Genomic DNA, 11,641 nt, shown 5'->3' with positions numbered 1-11,641 from the left:
AATTTCACATACACACACACAGGATAGATGGTAAATTAACAGTCTGTGTTTAATTCAGCGTGTACCTGATCCACCAACCAGCACGAATTGTAGTGAGAAATTTTGAACCGGTTTCATTTTTGTTGAGCAAATTTTCTGACACTCTTCTACTCAGCCTGGTAAAGACTAGGTTTGAAAGAAAAGTTTGTCTGGCGGCTCCTCAGGAGCTGTGCTGATGACAGAACACCTGCTTCTCAGGACAGTGATGCTGTTATGGAGGTGGGAGTTGGTGTGGTTTGAATGGATGGTGCTTTCACTGATGTTGCATCTAATTTGAATTCCCAGTCAGTCTTGTTTTCTGGTTGTCTATGCCTAAAGAAGCCTTATCTCTCATATTGAAATATCATATTGAAATTAAATGCATAACAGTTCAGCTTTTTTAAACAACAGGAGGTAACAGAGTTTAATGGAAATATCAACAGATATGATGTTTAAAAATGCCAGACATAGAAAGACATTGTCATGGTTTGAGGGTTTATGTATGTTATTTCCTGTTTTATTTTGAAAGACTCTCCTTCCCTCGTGTGTCTTGTAGTTTTTCTTCCTGTCTTTGTTTGCTGTTTCCCACCAGTTTTGATTAGTTTCACCCGTGTCTTGTTATCTTTGCCTGTACCTTGTCAGTCTTGTTTGCCTTTCTTGGACTGCCTTCCTAATTTTGACCACTGCCCGCCTGATATCCATGTAAGTATTTTGTTTATCATTAAATCGTTGAACTGCACCTGCTCTGCCTCGGCCTCTGTGTCTGCATTTTGGGTCCTACTCCTGTTTTCCTGGTTCCCCTGCTTGACAACCCATAACATAATGTAAAAATTTATTGCATCTGACTTCTCAGAATTATTAATTTTGTTGCTTGAGTGCTTCTTATTCAAGTATTCAGCTTCTTCTAAGCCTGGGGAAATGTTTTACTTCTGATAGCAATGACCCAGTTATGTGCAATGGGGTCAAGAGCATTGTTTAACTATATGACATTGTGGGGTCTAAATAATCAGTTAAGCCAAACTGCTTGATACAAAAACCCACATTTTTATTTGGGAACAATATAATAGGACAAAGAGGACACAATAAAAAAAATAAACAAAAACATTTTGTGCTTGCCCCTCCATTACCACGTGCCCTTGAGCCAGGCTCATAACCCCCAACTGCCCCAGTGGAGCTGCTCAGTGGCTGATAGATCAGACTGTGGTTGTACTGAGCAGCTCACAGGTGTGAATGTGTGTTACTGTAAAGCAGGGTGTTTCTGAAAAAGAGAAACTACTCTGGTTAAAGAGAGGTTATAAAATAGATTTTAACACCTCCTGTTCCTTTTTAGAAGATGCTTTGTGTAATTGACCTGGTTGCAAAGCAGATTCATTACATGGACTTCATTGTCATTGATTGTCACAGCTGTGTAGTGAAAGATGGGTCAATAACCGGCATTGCATGCTGTCAGTTTATTGCCTTGTTTAATAATCTATCTTCATCTTTTAAGAACAGACAGTATCATGCATTTGCATGATGAAACAATAGGGCACATTTAGGGTGTCAGCTGCTTCTTCTCCTGTGATCATGTGCAGTGAAGCAATACATGTTGTTAAACAATAGCTCATTGGATGAACTACATGTTTCACAAACAGTATTGGAAAGTGGTGTGAGCAAAGACTGTCATTTATACAGTTTGATTTTTACCCACAAAAAGTAATTTTGGCAGTTTAGTTCCAATCTCATCAACTCATATTGTCTGTGTGCAAGGTATGTACAAGTAGCAGTATAGTACAAGGCACGTTCCTGTTGTTTTTTTCAGTTGTTTTGTTTGATTCATTGTTATTCCTGAACAATATACGTTCCACTCCTGGACCCCCCTGCAGTTTGCCTACAGAGCCAACAGGTCTGTAGACAATGCAGTAAACATGGCTCTTCACTTCATCCTCCCGCTTCTGGACTCCTCAGGAACCACACTACGCCAGCATCTTGTTTGTTGATTCAGCTCCGCCTTCAACACTTCAACACTTCATTCCAGCTCTGCTGCAGGTCAAGCTTTCCCAGCTGAGTGTGCTCAGCAGGTGGCTCACAAACTTCCTGTCCGACAGGAGGCAACACGTGAGGCTGGGGAAACATGTCTCTGACTCCCGGACCATCAGCACCAGTTCCCCCCAAGGCTGCATTCTTTCCCCCCTGCTCTTCTCCCTGTACACCAACAGCTGCACCTCCAGTCAACAGTCCGTCAAGCTCCTGAAGTTTGTGGATGACACCACCCTACAGTCTGCCTACAGGTGGGAGATTGACCACCTAGTGGAGTCAGAACAACCTGAAGCTCAACACTCAGACAGTGGAGATGGTTGTTGATTACAGGAAGAACCCAGCCCCACCCACCCCCATCACCCTGTGTGACTCCCCTGACGACACTGTGGAGTCCTTCCACTTCCGGGGCACCTTCATCACCCTAACCCATTCTCATTCCTAGGTCAACGAATACCAACGTTTTGTCACGCCCCTTGGCGTCTCACACAGATGCACAAGGTACCCTTCAGCGTCTGTATGAGACGCACCGGGCTTTCAATTAACTTCATTGTAAAACCATCCGCGGCAATATTAGTGTCATTGCTAATTCAACAATAAGATAGGTTAATAGGAATTAACAGTGAGGGAAATACTTCTGGGCATCGGGTCCTCAGTTATCCAATGGGACTGATGCTCACAGTGTCTTATAGCGATGCAGTCAGGTTAATATTGGGGTGAATGGACGGCCGGAGCAGTTCCTCTGCGCGTCTAATATTGCCGCGGATGGTCTTACATTGGAGTGAATGGAAAGCCCGGTAAGTCTCATACAGACGCTAAAGGGTACCATGTGCGTCTGTATGAGATGCCAAGGGCAAAACATCGGCAATTGACGACCTGGGAATGAGAACAGGTTGGTGAAATATGTTGGCTGACAACATATGTGAGCCCAGTCGATTCAGGTGAAGACCATCTCTTCTCTTCAAGAATGCAGAGCCCTCCCAGGATAGATTAAAATTATCAATAAAACCAAAGCTTTGAGCTCTACATTGAGCCTGAAGCCACTCATGTAGATTGAGAAGCCTGCTAAAACGCACAGCCCCCCAAACCAGCGTTGGAATGGGGCCTGAGATGAAAATGTTCTTACCACTGGCTTTTAAAAGATCAAAAAGTCCAGTAAAATCCCTTTTCATCACTTCGGATTGTTGTCGACCAGTGTCATTTTTGCCAACGTGGACAACAACCTTCTTAACTGAGGGGTGTTTTGTAAGCAGGCTAGGGATAACACAAACTAGGTCGAAGACTTTAGCACTTGGGTAGCAGATGGATACGACCAACTTTGACTTCACGTCCCTTATAATGGAATCACCAACTATCAGCGTAAATGGAGGCGGTACCTGTGCCGCGATCGACTGAGGATGTATGGTCCTAGCTGGGGACTGCAGCAGTGAGTCCTTCTTAGCAGAGGGGTTCCCTGCTGTCTCTGGGCGAATAGGACCTCCAGATCACGGCCTCCTTCAGCATCATGCGGTGAGAGGAGGAGGAAGACTTGAGTGTTGGATGGTGGGAGTAGTCCTCCAGTGGAGGAAAGTTGTGCATATTCAGGATGTCAAACCTGTTTGCCTGAGGTGGAGGAGGGGATGACGGGCGCTTTGCACTATGTTTATCCCTGCGGGCTACAGTCCGGTGCTCCGGTTGCTGTGGAGTCAAACTCACCGGTGCCTTCACTCTGCCCCCACTGACAAGTGGCCGTGACTCCGCTGGGACATGGCAGATAGTTGAGCTGGCCGTTACTTTGGGCTTTACTCCCATGAGGAACTACGGATCTTCAGGCTAGGCTGAGACAGCCTCAGGCTCTGGAACTCCTGTGATGGTGGAGCCGGGCCACAGAAGAGTGGGCTCATTGTCCGTTTCTGGAGTGGAGCAGCCAGAGGAGCCGAGGACTGCAAGTTGTTTTGCCTGGGCCATGGTGACAGTGGAAAAGTCCAAGATGAGCTTGTCTTTCTCTCTGAGCTTGGCTTCCAGACAAGCGATACGGGAAGGTGGCAAGATCAACCACTTATGGTTTGTCCATAAAAGTGCTAAAAGCTTAAAATCCTCAATAAAAGTTACTGGCTAGCCTAGTCGCCAGGCTAAAAACAAACCTAGCTAAGATAGTAGCAGTGGAAGCAGTCCACGTCAAGTTTACAGCCAACTTAAAATCACTTAAGATCCACATGTTTAATGACTAAAAATGTTAAAACATATATGTAAAATAAATGTGTAAAAGGTGTAGCGTATAAATGTGGCTTAAAGACTGGATAAAATGTCAATTTATGACAGTTTAATGACAGTATGTCAGTTTAAGTCGGAGCCTCTGGCGGACACTAATAACATTAACAATGGCTCTGTTCTATTTAAATGTCAGAAAGCCATGACAGTGTGACAGTGAGCATGCACAACACCATGAAACTGAAGCAGCTAAATGAAATTCAGCCATCATTCATTTTATTATTATTTTTATTATTCACTTTTCCTACTGTGAAATGTCAAAATGTCTTCTGTGATAAAGGTTTGGTGACAACTAAAATAATTGCAAGCATGCAGGAGTATTAATTTAAATGTTTTGGTAATTTACAATTAGAGTGGCAGGTTTGTGAAGTTTTCTATGAACTATTATTTGTAATTAGTACAAGAGTTAACACAAAATCATATACCAACTAGTCTAAAATATCACATGTGACAAGTACAGTATACTTAAATATGTAAGTATGATGTAAGATTTTTGAGTTTTGTGTTGATTGATACTATTATCCCATAATACACTTCAAATTATGCAATGGAAACTGAAAGTGGTAACACAGCTCGTTGTTAAAACAAACAAAAAAAAGATTTATTGTATATAAACTCCCAAAGCAGTAAGAGGATTAGTGTTTAGTGTGTTTAGTGTATACTTTAGAGTAGTATTATTATGTAGTATGGAAATGGGACACAGTCTTCGTTGCTATCTCTCAAAACGTCTGCCAAAGTGAGTCATTTTAAGACTTTGCTAGCTGAGCTTGTTAGATATCTGCACCTTTGTGATCGATCAAACAGCTTCTAAATCCTCCCTTTCCCTCAGCTGCCTCAGTCACTCTTTCACTGGAGCCATTGTTTTTTTGTTCCTCATTGAGTTTTTGTCATTGCCATTTCTAGCTCCCCCAAGGTTACTGCTGCTTTTTCAATCTCACTGTACCCCCACTGGTATGCTGTGTAAAAATACAAACAATAGAAAGCCATAGTATTCATTGCATTCAACTGTGTTTGTGTTTTGCACACATATTTGACTTTGTTTTGAGTATAAAGCTGCCTTTAACCCACCTTGCCCAAAAAATACATGCTACAAAGACTGCATTAGTGTCTCCGGAGGGCTCTGGACCTGGTACAAAATTTTAATTTAGGCAGGAAGTAAAGAGGGAGATACGTTACACTTACATCACATTCATTTAACAGATGCTTTTGTCCAAAGTGAGTCATAACAAGTGCTTTTTACAGTACCTCTGTTGGAAGAGATAGATGTGCTTCAGTGCTGCAGGAAATGAGACATTAGTAAGTGCTAGAATGCTGTGTCTACGTGTAGTCCGAAAATGGGGGGTGGAGGATAAGCAGTGACTCTGCTGTTCATCATTGGCGAGTTCATTCCACTACTGTGCGGTCAGAATGGAGAAGCGCCTTGACCGAGATGAGTGATCACAGGTCCTCCGAGTGACAGGGTGACCATTCATCTGGAGGCAGAGGAGCGAAGAAACATACAGGAGCGGGCTACTGCTGCCGTATTTGGCAGGAACATCACCTTAGCGTTGTTAATGGTGATTGACAAGTCTCGGTGCGGTCATTTCGTCTCCTGAAGGAACACAAGCTCAGTCTTGTCCAAATTGAGTTTTTGGTGAAGCTAAAGATGGAGCCGTGGGAGATTGCATTAGTTGATTGGCATCAGCTACTTCTTTCATGCTTCATAATCACTGGCTAATTCATCAGCTGTTTGGCTACCAGCTGACAAGTTATATCCAATCACAATCATGCCAGTGTACAACATAACAATGAATCACAATGAATCTGCTGGTATTAGCTTTTGGTATTATTGATTTAACTAAGCTCTGTTCTTGTATGTGTTGAAGGGGATTTGGTGTTCCATGAGAATTGTTGTTGCTGCTCAAATTCTTTGAGAGCTCCCTAAAACAGCAGAGCCTTTTATCTAACTGTACAACCATTTTCTATAAATGGTCAATTGTTTGATGCGAAAAGTTGGGTTTTCATGGATGCACTTGAAGAAGCTGCTGACATCAATGTGATTTATCTAAGTTAACTGTGGAAATCGGAGTTTTTGATTACAGAGACATGCTAATTGTCCACCCACTCATATACATTCTCACCTTCCTGCACAAAATAGAAGCAGATAATTCAAGCAAACAGTCATACATGCTTAACGGTAGTTAAAAAATGAGTTGTAATGCCAAGTTTACCAGGATACTATGAGATTCAAATGTAAACAACTGGGTCACCCAACCACCAAAAATCCAACTCAAAGACTGGAACCTGGCTGGTGACGACAAGACAAATCTTTTCAAATCATATTTTATATATTTACCATTTCAATCTATAAATCAAATGCTTCAATATGTAGAGTATACCTTCATACAAATTAGAGGATATTTGAGTATACAAACAATTATTCTTTGTTTTTCCATACTCTGGTACTTAATCAAATAGCTACTGTATGAAAGTGAGAGTACATTCATAAAGTCAACAAGTTTTCTAACTGGATTTTAAATTTAAAATATTTTATTTTCATGGATCAATGAGAAACATTCAGCACTAACACATACTGTAATTGCAAAACTGCTTTTGAAATTCTGCTTTATGCTGTTTTGGCTGAGGTTAGTTTGAATATGTGAAGTGGTTGTGCAAGGATCCAACTGCTTTTGAGGATCTCTTTTCACATGCTGTTATATTGTTTACAGCCACAGTCAAACATTTTCAAGAGCAGAAGTCTTGTCCTTGAACTTTTTGTAATATCACTGCTATTTTGGTTTGTAGTTGAGTGAAAAGGCCTATGTGTCCTGATTTTGAAGGAATTTGGCTACTATCACAATAAGTTTGGGAAAGAAATGTCTCTTCACATAGCCTTGGTAAAGTCACTGCATTTTTGATTATATGCAAGTTTGTTGCATTCTGCTTAATTTCTTTCCTCATGTGAAATCAAGATTTGTTTGTTTGCTTACTGCTGTTCAAACCATTTGAAAGGAGTCATGAGACTGAATGCTGCGCAGTATGAAGTCACTAAACTAATTAAGTAAAGTAATACAATAGCCCATATCAGTCAAATACATTTCAAAACCAGTTGAAAATTGGACTGATCAAGGAAAAAAAATAAAAAATTGTTTTTTCTCTTCTTTTCTTCTCTATTATTCATCCCTGTATGGGGCAGCATCCCATTAGGAGGAAAAATCATTACCTTGTGCTCTTTGAGGCTCCCATTCCTTCTCTTTGTGCTGCACACATAAGGTTTGGCACTACCTTCCCATTTGTGGACTCTATGCTTGCATGTGTACTGTAAATAAAAGACCAAAAATACTGTGAAGTCATAATGCCTCGTGCCCATGGCATATTCTAACCCCTCCCGACTGTGCACTCAATCTCCCATTCATCTTTCTTGGATCAAACAATAACCTAACTTTTTCATGGCGACGCCATGGAAGGAGAAGATAAAGCAAAGCCATAGTTGGGTTACAAATGATGGGTGTGTGTGTGTGTAAGAGAGAGAGAAAGAAACAGAGCAAGAGAGAGAAAGAAACATGATTGATTGCATGAGTATTACAGAGTATGTGTGCAATGCCACCCTCTGTGGTTTTGATCTGCTCTGAGCTGGAAGTGAATCCTATGTGCCTCCTGGAGTTTATAGGCGTATTTGCCTTTTGTTGCACCAATGAGAGAGTGAAGGAATGATGTGAGAAACAGACAGAGAAACAGAGAGTGTCTGAATGACGCAGACAAAGGCACAGACAGACAGCTAGAATGTCTGTGTATCTGGAGCGAAATTCTTTTTTGTCGTTCAACTGCTGAGATTTTCAATCGATGGCAGAATTTTCAAAACGGATGCAAAAACTGAGATGTCACTGTATGCCACCATTTCTGTCACCGTGTACGCTGCTGCAACATGTGCAATTAAAGTGATTTGTGTCTGTCAGCAAACATTTTCTCCATGCAGGTCTTCAGTCATAAGTCTGTAGGATATTTATGTTGCTAACAGCCAGAGCACGCTGGTATCGCACACACGCACATACACACGAACACGCACTGCACAAATATTGAGTGTGTTTTGTACATGTTCAATTCAATTAAATTTTATTTATATAGCGCCAGTTCATAACAGAAGTTATCTCATTACACTTTTCCTATAGAGCAGGTCTAGACCGTACTCTTTATAATATTAATTACAGAGACCCAACAAATCCCACCATGAGCAAGCCAAGCGATGTGATCCATCCATGTCTTCATGGATCTTCAGTCGGTGACATTTCTGATGTTGCAATGATGAATGATTCTCCCACTGTGAGATCAATGCAGCCATACTGCAACAGCTACTCAAGTTGCAATAACATGTCACACTAACAATAGTAATTGCTGTAAATGATCAGGTTTGTGACATTAGCACTGTGACAGTGTGCAGTATCACCACAAAGCTTCTGTTTACTACTGCAGACAGGCTGTACCTGAAAGCAAAGATATGTGTGCAAGCACTTGCAATACTTAAAGAATGTATCATTGTCATTGCAGCATTTGTCGTTATTTATTCATGTATCCTCTGGTGTACATGTACACTTTGAAAATGAAGTATAAACTTTAATAAAGGTTATACTATGAAAGCAATTGGTGTGAGCACATGTGCAGAATAAATAATAAAACAATGTATAATATAGATACATCTACAACCATCCAAGTCTGTAAAGAGCAAAGCACCAGCCAACTGATGCCAAACCTACTCCTGCTATATTGTCATAATTAGGATTATTAGTGGTATGATTTTACTTTTTAAAATTGTGTTTCTGCTGACATTATACAGTGAAAAGTAGCAGAGAAGTGGAAATGGGTCTCTCCTCTCTCTCTCTTTCTTCTTCCTCCTCCCCCTCCTCTCTCTCCTCACTCTCCTCTCTCTCCCTTCTCACTTTCCATTTTCTCCTCACTCCCCTCTCCACTCTCTCCCTCCTCTCTCTCCTCTCTCTCCTCTCCTCTCCTGCAGAGGGTGCCGTGGTTCTGCTCATTTTGCTGTCATTGCACAGACATTGTACTGTGGCTCAGTGCCGCATGAAAGTATTTTTATAGAAAAAAAAACATCATGCAATGTTACAAAGTATGTAATAGGTTTAGGGCACAAAGTACATAACACTCAACACTGAAAAATTAACATATTTGTATATGAAATTAAAAGCATAAAATGTTTAAACAGCATTTATAATGTAGATAAACACTTACAAAATTGTTTATAACAGTAGTTGTAAGCAGATATAAGGACATAAGTGTTTATTAATGTAACTGGTAACAATAGGAACTTCTCATATGAAGCATCAATAACTGGAGTATACACAGTTATAGCTGTAATAATAATTTAATATTTGATTACACACATGAACAAATTACACACAAAAACAAGTTTGTTATAAAGCATTTATTAACTGTTTACTCAACAGTCATTCACAGGCAGGTTTAAAACGGTTTAGGAAACATGTTTATAACTCATGAGAAAATGTTGCGTTTGAAGGTTCATCCTTGACCTTGGAAACAGCAGTCTGACAAAAATTCTTAACTCAAGGTCCGATTACTAGAGTTTTTCTGGAGCTTTTAGCCACATCTTGTGGCTTCATCAGCAGATAGAGTTTGCTCAGTTGTCACAGAGAGTGAAGAAGTATATAAATAAACACTTCATTAATAAATGTAATACAATAGATACTTAATAAGCAATGAAATAAATGTGAACATAATTACGAATAAATACCAATGTGTCGTCGATCCCCAGCTCCTCCACATGTCAAAGTGTCTTTGGGCAAGACACTGAACTCCATATTGCTCCTGATGATCAGGCCAGATGAATGAGATGCAAAATTGTAAAGTGCTTTGGATAAAAGTGCAATATAATTGCAGTCCATTTACAACGGTTATGTTGTAAATAATTCATTATCTGTTTATGGTTAATATATTCATGACAAAAACATTAATAACACTTCAAAATGTCCTATTATCTGCTTACAACTACATTACAGTTGTTACAGTGTGTTATAAACATGTATTAAATGTTTATAAAATGCTGATAAATTATTTATAGGGGGGTTAAAATAAAGTGTTACCCAGTTGTTGTTTTTTTTCAACAATGGCTCAGAAAAAATGGATATCGGTCCTACTATTTAAGCAATGGACAGTGAAACTGTTCTGTGCACGTATCATTTGAACTATCAACATGGAAAAACAACATTAAATGAAATTCTCACACGATCGTCAAAACGAGGTGACATACGTCTGTGACACTGATAAATAGGTGTTAAATGAAAAGTCATACATCCATATGTATATATGCTGAAAAGAAGATACAGTACAGTGGTAGAATTATTATTTTTCCCATCATCGGTTTTATTATTAACTATAAAATACTACACAGCATGCACCAATATCACTTATTATATTTGATATTTAAAGTGATTCTGACATTTCCATGCTAGAAGCTCCATATTTTACTGCACTATATGCAACACTGTAGTAGTGTTATAGTATTTCTTTCCGAAGAGGAAATGTTTGGGAAATGGTAATTCCCAAACTCTTAAGGTAGCCAACCAGGAGGCAAATGATAGCAGTTACAAGTGAGACATGAGCTTTGTATTATTTTGCTGCGTTCCTATTTATAGAAATCAATATCTGCTGTAGCCCCTACAGTACAAATGAAGGATTGATGAGGATGGATGCAGGTGGGGAGATTTCTCATGGCTTCTATTATGAATGTGCTTTTCACAAAAGGCAGAGAATCCATTGTGATACCTATTTAGATATTCCTCTCTTTGTACATCTCACAAAAGACATTTGATTGTGTATTCAAAGGTTAACACTGATATTGTGAAGGTAACAAAGAACTGAATGCATGATCAGATGTTTTTTACAGTCACATCAATACAATATAATATGACACAATCCAAGGTCATCATAAAAGAGCCACTCCACACCTCAAATCTCACTTCAGTGACAGAAAGTACTCAGTCAAGAAATTAACAAGCCGAGAGCTGGAAGACTCCTGGACTGTATAATATATAGCACCAGAAGTTGATGTTTAATCCAAAGCGTTTTTTTTATGAACTGATTGTACATCCTGCAATTAATCCTTGTGTATTTGAAGCATTATATTGAGAACATACAGTACAGAGGACATGTGTCCTCAGAGGCCTATAGTTATTCGAGGAGTCATGACTCTGATGGGTTGAAGTACATGAAAGAAATCTTTAAGATGGCCGTTTTATGTGATGATGTCATTCAAAATCTAGAGACCAAAAGACCAGTTGGGTGTAAAAAAAATAAAAATAAATACAGGGTAATGTATTTGCATTGTTTTTATTTTTCGGATTGTTTTTTT

This window comes from Siniperca chuatsi, linkage group LG12 (genome assembly GCF_020085105.1).
Source record: "Siniperca chuatsi isolate FFG_IHB_CAS linkage group LG12, ASM2008510v1, whole genome shotgun sequence".
In the NCBI taxonomy this organism is placed as follows: Eukaryota; Metazoa; Chordata; class Actinopteri; order Centrarchiformes; family Sinipercidae; genus Siniperca; species Siniperca chuatsi.
The sequence above is the reverse complement of the archived record's forward strand: the minus strand, read 5'-3'. Positions refer to the sequence as shown.